The sequence below is a fragment of the Schistocerca piceifrons genome, unplaced genomic scaffold, assembly GCF_021461385.2.
Source record: "Schistocerca piceifrons isolate TAMUIC-IGC-003096 unplaced genomic scaffold, iqSchPice1.1 HiC_scaffold_1544, whole genome shotgun sequence".
Taxonomy (NCBI): domain Eukaryota; kingdom Metazoa; phylum Arthropoda; class Insecta; order Orthoptera; family Acrididae; genus Schistocerca; species Schistocerca piceifrons.
The window spans coordinates 5924347-5938526 of NW_025727396.1; positions in this window are offsets into that span (position 1 = coordinate 5924347).

The following is a 14180-nucleotide window of genomic DNA, read 5'->3' on the forward strand; positions in this document are numbered from 1 at the left end:
GTGTCACAGGAATGGATCAAAACATTGACAGTAGCAAGAGTCAGTCTTCTTGTACTTAAGTCGGCATTGTGCCTTTTGTATTTAATTCCGATGCAATTTCTGTGTTTCATCGTCAATAAGAAGGTCCAAGGGATACAGTAAACCTGAAGTGAGACATCGTAGTCTATAACTAGTGTCACAGGAATGGTTAAAAACATTGACAGTAAGAAGAGTCAGTCTTCTTGCACTTAAGTCGGCATTGTGCCTTTTCTATTTAATTCCGATGCAATTTCTGTGTTTCATCGTCAATAAGAAGGTCCAAGTGATACAGTAAACCTAAAGTGAAGCATCGGAATCTATAACTAGTGTCACAGGAATGGTTCAAAACATAGTCAGTAAGAAGAGTCAGTCTTCTTGTACTTAAGTCAGCATTGTGCCATTTCTATTTAATTCCGATGCAATTTCTGTGTTTTATCGTCAATAAGAAGGTCAGAGAGATACAGAAAATTTGAAGTGAAGCATCGGATTTTATAACTAGTGTCACAGGGATAGTTCAAATCATAGACAGTAAGAAGAGACAGTCTTCTTGTACTTAAGTCGGCATTGTGCCTTTTCTATTTAATTCCGATGCAATTTCTGTGTTTCATCATCAAGAAGAGGGTCAGAGGGATACAGTAAACCTGAAGTAAAGCATCGGAATCTATAACTAGTGTCACAGGAATGGTTCTAAACATAGACAGTAGGAAGAGTCAGTCTTCGTGTACTTGAGTCGGCATTAGGCCTTTTGTATTTAATTCCGATGCAATTTATGTGTTTCATCGTCAATAAGAAGGTCAGAGGGATACAGTAAACCTGAAGTGAAGCATCGGAATCTATAACAAGTGTCACAGGAATGGTTCAAAAAATAGACAGTAGGAGTCAGACTTCTTGTACTTAAGTCGGCATTGTGCCTTTTGTATTTAATTCAGATGCAATTTCTGTGTTTCATCGTCAATAAGAAGGTCCAAGGGATACAGTAAACCTGAAGTGAGACATCGTAATCTATAACTAGTGTCACAGGAATGGTTCAAAACATAGACAGTAGGAAGAGTCAGTCTTTTTGTACTTAAGTCGGCATTGTGCCTTTTGTATTTAATTCCGATGCAATTTCTGTGTTTCATCATCAATTCGAAGGTCCAAGGGATACAGTAAACCTGAAGTGAGGCATCGGAATCTACAACAATGGTCACAGGAATGATTCAAATCATAGTCAGTAAGAAGAGTCAGTCTTCTTGTACTTAAGTCGGCATGGTGCCTTTTGTATTTAATTCCGATGCAATTTCTGTGTTTCATCGTCAATAAGAAGGTCCAAGATATACAGAAAACATATAGTGAAGCATCGGAATCTAAAACTGGTCTCACAGGAAATGTTCAAAGCATAGTCAGTAAGAAGAGTTACTCTTCTTGTACTTAAGTCAGCATTGTGCCTTTTCTATTTAATTCCGATGAAATTTCTGTGTTTCGTCGTCAATAAGAAGGTCCAAGGGATACAGTAAACCTGAAGTGAAGCATCGGAATCTAATACCGGTTCCACAGGAAAGGTTCAAAGCATAGTGAGTAAGAAGAGCCAGTCATCTTGTATTTGAGTCGGCATTGTGCCTTTTGTATTTAATTCCGATGCATTTTCTAAGTTTCATCGTCAATAAGAAGGTCAGAGGGATACAGTAAACCTGAAGTGAAGCATCGGAATCTATAACTAGTGTCACAGGAATGGTTAAAGCATTGAGAGTAAAAAGAGTCAGTCTTCTTGTACTTAAGTCGGCATTGTGCCTTTTGTATTTAATTAGAATGCAACTTCTGTCTTTCTTCGTCAATAAGAAGCTCCGAGGGATACAGTAAACCTGAAGTGAGGCATCGGAATCTATAACTAGTGTCACAGGAATGGTTCAAACCATAGACAGTAAGAAGAGTGAGTTTTCTTGTACTTAAGTCGGCATTGTGCCTTTTCTGTTTAATTCCGATGCAATTTCTGTGTTTCATCGCCAATAAGAAGGTCCGAGGGATAGAGTAAACATACTGTAAAGCATCGGAATCTAAAACTGGTCTCAGAGGAAATGTTCAAATCATAGTCAGTAAGAAGAGTCAGTCTTCTTGTACTTAAGTCGGCATTGCGCCTTTTCTATTTAATTCACATGCAATTTCTGTGTGTCGTCGTCAATAAGAGGGTCTAAGGGATACAGTAAACCAGAAGTGAAGCATCGGAATCCAAAACCGGTCTCACAGGAAAGGTTCAAAACATAGAGAGTAAGAAGAGCCAGTCATCTTGTATTTGAGTCGGCATTGTGCCTTTTGAATTTAATTCCGATGCAATTTCCAAGTATCATCGTCAATAAAAAGGTCAGAGGTATACAGTAAACCTGAAGTGAAGCATCGGAATCTATAACTAGTGTCACAGGAATGGTTAAAAACATTGACAGTAAGAGGAGTCAGTCTTCTTGTACTTAAGTCGGCATTGTGCCTTTTGTATTAAAATCCGATGCAATTTCTGGGTTTCATCGTCAATAAGAAGGTCCAAGTGATACTGTAAACCTAAAGTGAAGCATCGGAATCTATAACTAGTGTCACAGGAATGGTTCAAAGCATAGTCAGTAAGAAGAGTCAGTCTTCTTGTACTTAAGTCAGCATTGTGCCTTTTCTATTTAATTCCGATGCTATTTCTGTGTTTTATCGTCAATAAGAAGATCAGAGGGATACAGTAAACTTGAAGTGAAGCATCAGAATCTATAACTAGCGTCACAGGGATGGTGCAAAACGTAGACAGTAGGAAGAGTCAATCTTCTTATATTTAAGTCGGCATTGTGATTTTTGTATTTAATTCTGATGCAATTTCTATGTTTCATCGTCAATAAGAGGGTCAGAGGGATACAGTAAACCTGAAGTGAGGCATCAGAATCCATAACTAGTGTCACAGGAATGGTTCAAAGCATAGACAGTAGGAAGAGTTAGTCTTCTTGTACTTAAGTCGGCAATGTGCCTTTTGTATTTAATTCCGATGCAACTTCTGTGCTTCATCGTCAATAAGAAGGTCCAAGGGATACAGTAAACCTGAAGTGAAGCATCGGAATCTATAACTAGTGACACAGGAATGGTTCAAAACATCGACAGTAAGAAGAGTCAATCTTCTTGTACTTAAATCGGCATAGTGCCTTTTCTGTTGATTTCCGATGCAATTTCTGTGTTGCGTCGTCAATAAGAAGGTCCATGGGATACAGTAAACCTGAAGTGAAGCATCGGAATCTAAAACCGGTCTCACAGGAAAGGTTCAAAACATAGAGATTAAGAAGAGCCAGTCATCTTGTATTTGCGTCAGCATTGTCCCTCTTGTATTTAATTCCGATGCAATTTCTAAGAACCATCGTCAATAAGGCGGTCAGAGGTATACAGCAAACCTGAAGTGACGCATCGGAATCTATAACTAGTGTCACAGGAATGGTTAAAAACATTGACAGTAAGAAGAGTCAGTCATCTTGTACTTAAGTCGGCATTGTGCCTTTTGTATTTAATTCCGATGCTATTCCTGTGTTTCATCGTCAATAAGAAGGTCCAAGTGATACAGTAAACCTAAACTGACGCATCGGAATCTATTACTAGTGTCACAGGAATGGTTCAAAACATAGTCAGTAAGAAGAGTCAGTCTTCTTGTACTTAAGTCAGCATTGAGACTTTTCTATTTAATTCCGATGCAATTTCTGTGTTTTATCATCAATAAAAAGGTCAGAGGGATACAGAAAGCTTGAAGTGAATCGTCGGAATCTATAACTTGTGTCACAGGGATGGTTCAAAACGTAGACAGTAGGAAGAGTCAGTCTTCTTGTACTTAAGTCAGCATTGTGATTTTTGTATTTAATTCCGATGCAATTTCTGTGCTTCATCGTCAATATGAGGGTCAGAGGGATACAGTGAACCTGAAGTGAGGCATCAGAATCTATAACTAGTGTCACAGGAATGGTTCAAAGCATAGACAGTAGGAAGAGTCAGTCTTCTTTTACTTAAGTCGGCATTGTGCCTTTTGAATTTAATTCCGATGCAACTTCTGTGTTTCATCTTCAATAAGAAGGTCCAAGGGATGCAGTATACCTGAAGTGAGGCATCGGAATCTATAACTAGTGTCACAGGAATGGTTCAAAACATAGACAGTAAGAAGAGTCAGTCTTCTTGTACTAAAGTCAGCATTGTGCATTTTCTATTTAATTCCGATGCAATTTCTGTGTTTCATCGTCAATAAGAAGGTCTGAGGGATACAGTAAACCTGAAGTGAAGCATCGGAATCTATAACGAGGGTCACAGGGATGGTTCAAAACGTAGACAGTAGGAAGAGTCAGTCTTCTTGTACTGGAGTCGGCATTGTGCCTTTTGTATTTAATTCCGATGCAATTTCTGTTTTTCATCGTCATAAGGAGGTCCAAGGTATACAGTAAACCTGAAGTGAGGCACCGGAATCTGTTAATAGTGTCACAGGAATGGTTCAATACATAGACAGTAGGGAGAGAGAGTCTTCTTGTACTTAAGTCGGAATTGTGCCTTTTGTATTTAATTCCGATGCAATTTCTGTGTTTCATCGTCAATTAGAAGGTCAGAGGGATTCAGTAAAACCGAAGTGAAGCATCAGAATCTATAACTAGTGTCACAGGGATGGTTCAAAACATAGTCAGTAAGAAGGGTCAGTCTTCTTGTACCTAAGTCGGCATGGTGCCTTTTGTATTTAATTCCCATGCAATTTCTGTGTTTCATCGTCAATAAGAAGGTCCACGATATACAGTAAACTTATAGTGAAGCATCAGGATCTAAAGCTGGTCTCACAGGAAATGTTCAAAGCATAGTCAGTAAGAAGAGTCATTCTTATGTACTTAAGTCGGCATTGTGCGTTTTCTATTTAATTCCGATGAAATTTCTGTGTTTTGTCGTCAATAAGAAGGTCCAAGGGATACAGTAAACCTGAAGTGAAGCATCAGAATTTAAAACCGGTCTCACAGGAAAGGTTCAAAGCATAGTGAGCAGGAAGAGCCAGTCATCTTGTATTTGAGTCGGCATTGTGCCTTTTGTATTTAATTCCGATGCAATTTCTGTGTTTCGTCATCAATAAGAAGGTCCAAGGGATACAGTAAACCTGAAGTGAAGCATCGGAATCTAAAACCGGTCTCACAGGAAAGGTTCAAAGCATAGTGAGTAAGAAGAGGCAGTCATCTTGTATTTGAGTCGGCATTGTGCCTTTTGTATTTAATTCCGATGCAATTTCTGTGTTTCATCGTCAATAAGAAGGTCCAAGGGATACAGTACACCTGAAGTGAAGCATCGGAATCTATAACAAGTGTCACAGGAATGGTTCAAATCATAAACAGTAAGAAGAGTCAGTCTTCTTGTACTTAAGTCGGCATTGTGCCTTTTCTGTTTAATTCCGATGCAATATCTGGGTTTCATCATCAAGAAGAAGGTCAGAGGGATACAGTAAACCTGAAGTGAAGCATCGGAATGTATAACTAGTCTCACAGGAATGGTTCAAAACATAGACAGTAGGAAGTGTCAGTCTTCTTGTACTTGAGTCGGCATTGTGCCTTTTGTATTTAATTCCGATGCAATTTCTTTGTTTCATCGTCAATAAGAAGGTCAGAGGGATACAGTAAACCTGAAGTGAAGCATGGGAATCTATAACTAGTGTTACAGGAATGGTTCAAAACATTGACAGTAGGAAGAGTCAGTCTCCTTGTACTTAAGTCGGCATTGTGCCTTTTCTATTTATTTCCGATGCAATTTCTCTGTTTCATCGTCAATAGGAAAGTCAGAGGGATACAGTAAACCTGAAGTGAAGCATCGGAATCTATAACAAGTGTCACAGGAATGGTTCAAAGCATAGTCAGTAAGGAGAGTCAGTCTTCTTGTACTTAATTTGGCATGGTGCCTTTTGTATTTAATTCCGATCCAATTTCTGTGTTTCATCTTCAATAAGAAGGTCCAAGGGATACAGTAAACATACAGTGAAGCATCGGAATCTAAAACTGGTCTCACAGGTAATGTTCAAAACATAGTAAGTAAGAAGAGTCAGTCTTCTTGTACTTAATTCGGCAATGTGCCTTTTCTATTTAATTCCGATACAATTTCTGTGTTTCGCCATCAATGAGAAGGTCCAAGAGATACAGTAAACCTGAAGTGAAGCATCGGAATCTAAAACCGGTCTCACAGGAAAGGTTCAAAGCACAGTGAGCAGGAAGAGCCAGTCATCTTGTATTTGAGTCGGCATTGTGCCTTTTGTATTTAATTCCGATGCAATTTCTGTGTTTCGTCATCAATAAGAAGGTCCAAGGGATACAGTAAACCTGAAGAGAAGCATCGGAATCTAAAACCGGTCTCACTGGAAAGGTTCAAAGCATAGTGAGTAAGAAGAGGCAGTCATCTTATATTTGAGTCGGCATTGTGCCTTTTGTATTTAATTCCGATGCAATTTCTGTGTTTCATCGCCAATAAGAAGGTCCAAGGGATACAGTACACCTGAAGTGAAGCATCGGAATCTATAACAAGTGTCACAGGAATGGTTCAAATCATAAACAGTAGGAAGTGTCATTCTTCTTGTACTTAAGTCGGCATTGTGCATTTTCTATTTAATTCCGATGAAATTTCTGTGTTTCATCGTCAATAAGATGGTCCAAGGGATACAGTAAAACTGAAGTGAAGCATCGGAATCTAATACCGGTCTCACAGGAAAGGTTCAAAGCATAGTGAGCAGGAAGAGCCAGTCATCTTGTATTTGAGTCGGCATTGTGCCTTTTGTATTTAATTCCGATGCAATTTCTGTGTTTCGTAATCAATAAGATGGTCCAAGGGATACAGTAAACCTGAAGTGAAGCATCGGAATCTAAAACCGGTCTCACAGGAAAGGTTCAAAGCATAGTGAGTAAGAAGAGTCAGTCTTCTTGTACTTAATTTGGCATGGTGCCTTTTGTATTTAATTCCGAAGCAATATCTGTGTTTCATCGTCAATAAGAAGGTCCATGGGATACAGTAAACATACAGTGAAGCATCGGAATCTAAAACTGGTCTCACAGGTAATGTTCAAAGCATAGTAAGTAAGAAGAGTCAGTCTTCTTGTACTTAAGTCGGCAATGTGCCTTTTCTATTTAATTCCGATACAATTTCTGTGTTTCGTCATCAATGAGAAGGTCCAAGGGATACAGTAAACCTGAAGTGAAGCATCGGAATCTAAAACCGGTCTCACTGGAAAGGTTCAAATCATAGAGAGTAAGAAGAGCCAGTCTTCTTGTACTTAAGTCAGCGTTGTGCCTTTTCTATTTAATTCTGATGCAATTTCTGTTTTTTATCGTCAATAAGGAGGTCAGAGGGATACAGTAAACTTGAAGTGAAGCATCGGAATCTATAACTAGTGTCACAGGAATGGTTCAAAACTTAGACAGTAGGAAGAGTCAGTCTTCTTGTACTTGAGTCGGCATTAGGCCTTTTGTATTTAATTCCGATGCAATTTCTGTGTTTCATCGTCAATAAGAAGGTCAGAGGGATACAGTAAACCTGAAGTGAAGCATCGAAATCTATAACAAGTGTCACAGGAATGGTTCAAAAAATAGACAGTAGGAGGAGTCAGACTTCTTGTACTTAAGTCGGCATTGTGCCTTTTGTATTTAATTCCGATGCAATTTCTGTGTTTCATCATTAATACGAAGGTCCAAGGGATACAGTAAACCTGAAGTGAAGCATCGGAATCTAAAACCGGTCTCACTGGAAAGGTTCAAACCATAGAGAGTAAGAAGAGCCTGTCTTCTTGTACTTAAATCAGCATTGTGCCTTTTGTATTTAATTCCGATGCAATTTCTGTGTTTTATCGTCAATAAGAAGGTCAGAGGGATAGAGTAAACTTGAGTTGAAGCATCGGAATCTATATCTAGTGTCACAGGAATGGTTCAAAACATTGACAGTAGGAAGAGTCAGTCTTCTTGTACTTAAGTCGGCATTGTGCCTTTTGTATTTAATTGCGATGCAATTTCTAAGTTTCATCGTCAATAAGAAGGTCAGTGGGATACAGTACACCTGAAGTGAAGCATCAGAATCTATAACTAGTGTCACAGGAATGGTTAAATACATTGTCAGTAAGAAGAGTCTGTCTTCTCGCACTTAAGTCGTCATTGTGCCTTTTCTATTTAATTGCGATGCCATTTCTTTGTTTCATCGTCAATAAGAAGGTCCAAGATATACAGAAAACATATAGTGCAGCATCGGAATCTAAAACTGGTCTCACAGGAAATGTTCAAAGCATAGTCAGTAAGAAGAGTCAGTCTTCTTGTACTTAAGTCGGCATTGTGCATTTTCTATTTAATTCCGATGAAATTTCTGTGTTTTATCGACAATAAGAAGGTCAGTGGGATACAGTACACCTGAAGTGAAGCATCAGAATCTATAACTAGTGTCACAGGGATGGTTCAAAACGTAGACATTATGAAGAGTCAGTCTTCTTGTACTTAAGTCGACATTTTGCCTTTTGTATTTAATTCCGATGCAATTTCTGTGCTTCATCGTCAATAAGAGGGACAGAGGGATACAGTAAACCTGAAGTGAGGCATCAGAATCTATAACTAGTGTCACAGGAATGGTTCAAAACATAGACAGTAAGAAGAGTCAGTCTACTTGTACTTAATTCGGCATTGTGCCTTTTCTATTTAATTCCGATGCAATTTCTATGTTTCATCGTCAATAAGAAGGTCCAAGGGATACAGTACACCTGAAGTGAGGCATCGGAATCTATTACTACCGTCACAGGAATGGTTCAAAACATAGACAGTAAGAAGAGTCAGTCTTTTTGTACATAAGTCAGCATTGTACCTTTTCTATTAATTTCCGTTGCAATTTCTGTGTTTTATCGTCAATAAGAAGGTCAGAGGGATACAGTAAACTTGAAGTGAAGCATCGGAATCTATAACTAGTGTCACAGGGATGGTTCAAAACGTAGACAGTAGGAAGAGTCAGTCTTCTTGTACTTAAGTCGGCATTGTGCATTTTGTATTTAATTCCGATGCAATTTCTGTGTTTCATCGTCAATAAGAGGGTCAGAGATATACAGTAAACCTGACGTGAGGCATCAGAATCTATAACTAGTGTCACAGGAATGGTTAAAACATAGACAGTAAGAAGAGTCAGTCTACTTGTACTTAAGTCGGCATTGTGCCTTTTGTATTTAATTCCGATGCAACCTCTGTGTTTCATCGTCAATAAGAAGGTCAGAGGGATACAGTAAAACTGAAGTGAAGCATCAGAATCTATAACTAGTGCCATAGGAATGGTTCAAAACATAGACAGTAAGAGTAGTCAGTCTACTTGTACTTAAGTCGGCATTGTGCCTTTTGTATTTAATCCCGATGCAATTTCTCTGTTTCATCGTCAATAAGAAGGTCCAAGGGATACAGTACACCTGAAGTGAATCATCGGAATCTATAACTAGTGTCACGGGAATGGTTCAAATCATAGACAGTAAGATGAGTCAGTATTCTTGTACTTAAGTCGGCATTGTGCCCTTTCTATTTAATTCCGATGCAATTTCTGTGTTTCATCATCAAGACGTAGGTCAGAGGGATACAGTAAACCTGAAGTGAAGCATCAGAAAGTATAACTAGTGCAACAGGAATGGTTCAAAACATTGACAGTAGGAAGAGTCAGTGTTAATGTACTTGAGTCGCCATTGTGCCTCTTGTGTTTAATTCCGATGCAATTTCAGTGTTTCATCGTCAATAAGAAGGTCAGAGGGATACAGTAAACCTGAAGTGATGCATCGGGAACTATAACAAGTGTCACAGGAATGGTTCAAAAGATAGACAGTACGAAGAGTCAGTCTTCTTGTACTTAAGTCGTCAATGTGCTTTTTGTATTTTATTCCGATGCAATTTCTGTGTTTCATCGTCAATAAGAAAGTCCAAGGGATATAGTAAACCTGAAGTGAGGCATCGAAATCTGTAACAAGTGTCACAGGAATGGTTCAAAACTTAGACAGTATATAACACTCCCCGACTGCTAACTACTGTACCATAACCTCAATGCCAGAAGCAGGTTGTAACAAAAAAACAATTTTCTAAAAGTAACTATGGCACAAAGCAACAGAGCAGTGTTACCCTCTGAGAGGAATTTTGTTAAGTTGACCGTATTGTTCCTAATGGAAGTGGCTTATCGAAAATGAAAGTCAGAATTATGTTAATATTGGAATAGCGACAAACAAAATTTTGCCTAGCTATACTGTTTATAGAATAAGGGAAACGGTCGCCAGCCTAATTAGGCAAGAGAAAGATTAATATTCTCGTTTATGAAAGTAGGTATAAGTAACTATAATGGACAACACAACAAACACAACCTAGACTTAGCAACTCTCGAGTGCAATGAACTCTGACGCACATATGTTTTAAGATTGAAGCTAACAACTGGAGCAGCACAGAAAAAAAAACTATTTGCAAAATTATAACACGTACAGAAAAACACTACCACTTTCAGGGTTTACACAAACTGAATGGTCTTTATACTGTTAATATGCACACAAGAGAGACAAACACTTGGCATACATGAGAATGTAACGTTTCACAACTGCAGCTTTCTCACTTTTACTACAACGAAACACAATGTTGACAAAATTGCAAGAAACTGACTCACCTTTTGGAATTTACCACAGACAACAACGTGATCATTTACTTTATAAGACTCAGCCTAAAGTTTGAAGTTGGTAACAGCACTTTAAATAGCAGTTTCAATAGGAAAATTATTATTGGATAAATAACATTTGCTTTATCTCACTCTGTTACCACATTAGCTTTAACTATCTTTCTAATAAGTTCAAGAGGCATTATTTAACAAAGCTCTAGGCTTCAACGTACTTTCAGTAAGGACACTCAGTAATCACTTTACTTCAAACGGAGAGGACCCTAAGAGGTGTTATGATGAGGAGTAAAATCAAGGTAGGTAAATAAATTCCGATATGAATTACCTTATATTTCAGCACATTAACAAATCCGTTAGGCTGATCCTTCACTGTACATCAATATAGTATTACGTTACAGTGATTGCGCAATGTGGTGGCAACTGCATGTTGGTAGGTGGAATTACAGGTAGAATTGCCGGACTTTATCGTATCTTCATGGCGATGATTCATACAAATTCCAGAATAGATCCAGCTATTTATCCACCCATCCGAGGCACTGGAAAGAAGCAGTAAAAGCCTCTCTCTGAATCAGCATGATATGCATCTTTACATTGACAGCGCACAGACTGGTAGCTCCTTTCCGACTGGTGGCTCGTCTCCGACTGACTATCAGTTCCACCTTTTCCACCTATGCCAATCACAATTTGCGCGCGCTACACAGTTCCGTTCCCGAGGGGAACCACACTACCTCTTACATACAGAATAACTAAGAGCCCTAAGTGAGGACCAGCAGTTTACATAATAGCAACCAAATGTATTAAATAAAACAGAACATTTTCACATATTGACACTTCTACAAAAATTATTCACACAAAATTACAATCATATACAGTAAGTATTGTTCCCTCCAAATGGGTCAAAGCATTTAAACGAGAGATATGTTACACAGCATACAATCAAATCATGACATCAAAGGTTTGACAAAGAAAGGAGTACACAATTTTATGTTATCGATTCAAACACATTTACAAAAGATCAACAATGTGACATTAAATAAAGCAAAAGCAAAAAAATAAATAAATCCATACAGAATAAGAGCTGTGGTGTTACACATGCCCCATGTTTCGTTGAAGTTTCCTGTCAGGGATACTTCAAGGAAACATCCATAACACCTAAGTGGTGCTGGCTGCAAAAAAAAAAAAAATTTATTCCATCCAACTTCAGTTGGGAGAAAAAAAAAACACACATTACAAACATACAGTATATACACTAAGAAATTGCATGTATTTCTTCCAAAATATTTTCAAAGTAAAACATCTAAAGCAATTTTCAATTTCACACTGGTTTAAGGAAACTAATTTCGCACCATTACACAAGATATCTTTAAGCATGTTCTTTTCATACACACACAGTTCAAGTAACAGATAATCAGTACACAAAATAAATCTGCATATTAGTAGCAAAGGTATAGTCTTCAACATAAAATAAAAGAATAAATACATATACAATAGCACAGAACATTCTAAGTTAGCAAAACAGAAGTTTGACTCTCAATAATTTTAAAGAAATGTAAAATTTCACAGACACACAAGCATATTAATGATCACAGTCCATTTTACAAGGTTCAGCAATTAATGAAACATTGAAAATTTCAGTTTGCATCCGGATATGCACAATTATTTATACAAACAACTATGAGAACCTTTTTCCAACTGACTCTTTAAATACCAAATTAACTTTGCAAGGATGTTTCAAAATAAAGCTGCTCTTCATTAATAGCAGTCCAAAATATTTGTTACACATAAACACACTAACATATTCAGAGCCTATCTTTAATCATCACTGCTGTGTTTTAAAACAAGGCAGTCCAAAACTTTAAGTTATGTAAGAAAACTTAGTCTCAAAAACATCTACATCCATTTAAATAAGTTGCATATATATTTTATAATAACTTTTCACTGACTTCAATAAGAATAGTCAGTTCATAACATATTGCTCAAAAAACCTAACTTAATTCACTGCTTGCCTCAGCACTAGCAGTCCATGTTACACACTCTGCCCGTTATTGGTTTGGCAGTCTTTACCTATAACATTTAGACACAAAACACAATTTAGATTAAGAACACACACAAAAAAACACAATTTTAAATTAATTCACTGCCCCATCCTCTAGGTTTGGCAGTTCATGACCACTTATCAGCTCCTTGCCCCACAATGGCAAGTCCTTTGGTTACTGCTCACATCGTATATTTGGTAGTCCTTAGCTTCAGGACCACAGCATTCTCATTATTTTGTCTTGTTGTACTGCCCATCGACACATTTTTGAGCAGTTTATTGTCATCATTTCCAGGTTTTTCATCATTTTGTCACACTTTTGGTAAAATTTGCATTAGTAGTATAAAACATGAAACCTGTAACTTTGAAACAGTAATTAGACACTGGCAACAAAATCATTTCTTTTTCAAATGACACAATCAGGTAACATATACATTAATCGAGAAAAAATTTAAATGTCATACTTGGGATCAAGTCAGGATTAAGAATTTCTTACTACTCCTTTATCATTGCTTTTCCACACACAGTTAGGTCATTACATACATCAAGATCAGGACAATAATTTCTTATCCTAGTGCAAGTGATTTCTGCCAACCCTTTTTGTGGCACAAGACATATACATCTCATACACCTATTTCACATACCTTAGTCAGATTCATCTCCTCAGTTTTAAATACATATTCTGTTTTTCAACACCATATTTGCCCCTTTCTTTTTCAAAAACATTTACATTTAATTATATTATGGCATTCATTTACCTTTTTCTTTTCAGTAACCTTATTCTTTTCTCATCTATTTTTCCCTTTACTTTTCCATTACATTTTCTCTTTACAATATCCACTATGCTTTCATTATTCTTGGTCATTTTCTAGTGTACCCACAGTATTCTACATTATTTCCACACTATTCAATACACTCTGATAGAGAAGAAGGAAAGAAGATAGTAAAAGTTCTGAATGATGAAGAGGAAGGTTGGCAGCACGAAAAGAAATGGAAGTAGTGCTAGCAACGACTCGGGTTCCTGGTGCTCGTCAGGCACCTGACAATGCAAAGAGTGCATTGCCCCCTGAGGGTTGTACATTTCACTCATTATTGGTTTCTGTGGACATACATTTTCAGGTCAACTATATTTCTAACTCCTAAAGGCTTCCTTGACCTAGGGTACACAAGAAAATAAGCATTTGCATGTGGAGTTCCTTGCACTTCAAAAGGTCCATTGTAAATATATTTGAATTTAGAAATTTCATTATTAATTTCGCTAGATTTTTCATGGGTCTTTACTAAAACATAATCTCCAAGCTTAAATTTAGTTGTTTTGAGGTTATTATCATGCCTCTTAGATCTAGCGGCCGCTTTCTCTTTCATTCTTTTCTTAACTAACTCTTTTTTCTCATGTAGGTTAATTCCTACAATAGGGGGGAATTGCAAGATCTCTTCAATAATACTTTTACTTTTATGGTCCAACAGAATTTCTTCAGGGGTAAAACCTGTG